Source organism: Camellia sinensis, chromosome 9 (assembly GCF_055761805.1).
Source record: "Camellia sinensis isolate YWXY chromosome 9, ASM5576180v1, whole genome shotgun sequence".
In the NCBI taxonomy this organism is placed as follows: Eukaryota; Viridiplantae; Streptophyta; class Magnoliopsida; order Ericales; family Theaceae; genus Camellia; species Camellia sinensis.
Genome location: NC_138969.1, coordinates 62,718,564 through 62,721,352, shown reverse-complemented (window position 1 = coordinate 62,721,352; position 2,789 = coordinate 62,718,564).

The following is a 2,789-nucleotide window of genomic DNA, read 5'->3' as shown; positions in this document are numbered from 1 at the left end:
TATTTTTATCAAACCTCGAGGGGGGTGTTTGTAATTTGCCCTTGTAATTATGAAAAATGAGTGGGAGCACTAATTAGTGCCACCACTAATGATGTGGCAGTGGATCCCATCCACTGTCACAATGTTGTTGTGTCTGTCTTTTTTTGTTTTTTTTTTTGAAAAAGTAGGTGCCACATCATCACTTTTAGTGGTCTCTCGCATTGCCCTTGTAATTATAATTACTCCCTTAGTAAATGAAAAAAAAAAATTATTGTGTTTGGTTTGAGTTTTTTTGGATTAAGTTTTTTAAAATTGAGTTTTTTATTATTATTTTTTATTTTTAGTGAATATTTTTAAAATTTTAAGCATTTTTTATATTTTTTTAGATGTACCTTACTTAGATGTATTTAAAATGTAAAAAATTTGTAAAAAAATATTTTAAAAAATTGATAAATACATAAAAATGTGAAAAATATACTGAATTCTCATTTTTTTTATTATATATTTTTTATATTTAGTGAATTCTTAAAAGATTTTTTTCATAAAAATTGTATTTTTTTATGTGTATTTATATTAGGTGCGTCTAAAAATTAAAAAAAAAATTACTTAAAATATTAAAAAAAATCAATAAAAATCCAAAAAAAAAAGAAAAAAAAAATAAGAAAGTAAAATTTTAAAAAAAATACTTTTAAAAAACTAAAAACAAACAAGCTGACTATTACCTTGTAATTAGAGCCATATATTCATTTAATTCTTTGATATCACCTATAGTTGATATCTAATCATCGCATCAAATCTAAATTTGGAGTTGGGAGGTGGTTGTTTTAATATTTTTTTGTTAAAATATGAAGTGAAAAAATTAAAATATTTAAAAATTATTTTTTAATTTTTTTACACAAAGACTTGCAAAAATTAAAAACAATGAAATGAAATTTTGACATTTCTTACATAGTTTTTTGACTTTTAATAATTTTTTAACTAATTTAATCAATTCTCAAACATACCTCAATTTGTACACACTGTGTGCTTTTTTCGTTGAATTAGTAATCACTTCTTAACTAATTTAACCAATTTCAAACATACTCCAATTTGTGCCCGCTAAACTACCCTACACGCTTCATTCATTGAATTAATTCAGTATAGATCCAAAATGCAAAACCCAAAAATAATAAAACTGAAATCAACAAATTTGTTCGAAACACTCGTCTTGGATGATTAATTCTTAATGGATAGGGGGTTGTGAATCAACTAATTTTTATGCCTTTACTTTTTTTTTGTTTGAAATTTGAGCATGACTTTTTTAATTGTATAAAAAAAAATTAATGATTAAGGGTTGTTTTGAAAATAACTTATAAGTTACTTTTTTACGGATAAAGATGCGTAAAAAAGTGAAAAAATAGATAGGTGATGTGGAGGGATAAAACATTGACCCAAATTCAAACTTAGCCAAGCGGGTTGGCCCAAAAGAAAAGTCTAGATAACCAAAAGGTCAATCAGAAGGGAAGACAACGGGACAATGTCACGTGATCAAAGTATGAGTAAGATCTCCTCCTAGAAAGAAATTTATAGAATACAGGGAAGCCCTTAGATCCATCATTAATCAACAGTAAAGATAACGATTATCAAAGATAAGGATGCAGGCCTAGCCTACCCAAACAATACAACCATCCGATTAAGATAAACAGGTAGATGAAACATTTGGGAAGTTGGCCACTAACATCTAATATAATCTAAGTCACTCGCAACAAGATGATCCAACGGTAAAAGGTAAAGACAACCTGGCCACTTGCCCGACCAAAGCTCAGAAATAGGTAGAGCCCTTAGATCAGATGTCAATACAACGGTTGAGACCCAAGACGATAACACTATAAAAAGAGAAGTAAGAAAAACAGGAAGGTAGACCTAAGGTAACTATGACTCCTTCTAAAAAGATACACTATATGACCGATCAACATTCTAACTTGATTGTCGGAGGGCCCTCTTGACCATTCCTGGTCAGAGGTGATCACTAACGAATTGATTTTTCTTTGCAGAATAAAGGAAGGGATGCTTCATGTCGTTTTCCCAGTAGAGAAAATTTTTACCTTCCATAGGTGAGTTGACTCAAATGAGCTAATAAACTAATAAGCAACTTATAAACCATGTTTCTAGATGAGCTTTAAGGAGTTATTTGAGATGATCTAAATAAGTATATACTTTTTGACTTTTTACGAAAATATGTGTAATGTGGTAGAGAGGTAATGTAATCCAAATAAGATGTGATGCGACCTAAATAAGATAAAAAGATGCACTAAAGTAGCACATACCAAATAACTCCTAAGTATGTACAATTTGATTATCTTGAAAAAAAAAATTAAACTAAAAAATTAACTTCCAAACGAGGTCTGATTATGGGAGAAAAGATAGAGAGGCATGCTTTTGGATGAGCGTTAGAAGCTTTACTGGGAAAGATGGGCATGCATTGAATGGATGAGTGTTTTTTTTTTTTCAGAGAAATTACAAATCAGGTGTAATTTAAAAATAATTATATATAAATAAAAGAAAATTATGATTTACTAATTAAAATTTATAAATTTCATTAAAATTTTTTTTCCAACCCTACACTGATTTATTATTGTCCCCTTTTGTTTTTGTTGTTTTGTTTTACAGAGAAAAGCAGATGGATGTGTTGGAAGCTTTACTTCTTTCAATTGATTCTGAGGGGAAAGATGGGCAGGGAGGCAGGCTTTGGATGAGTAGAGAGAGAGAAATCTATTAGAGCATCTCTAATATTGTATCCTTTTTTAATTTATTAAATTTGTTTGAAATGC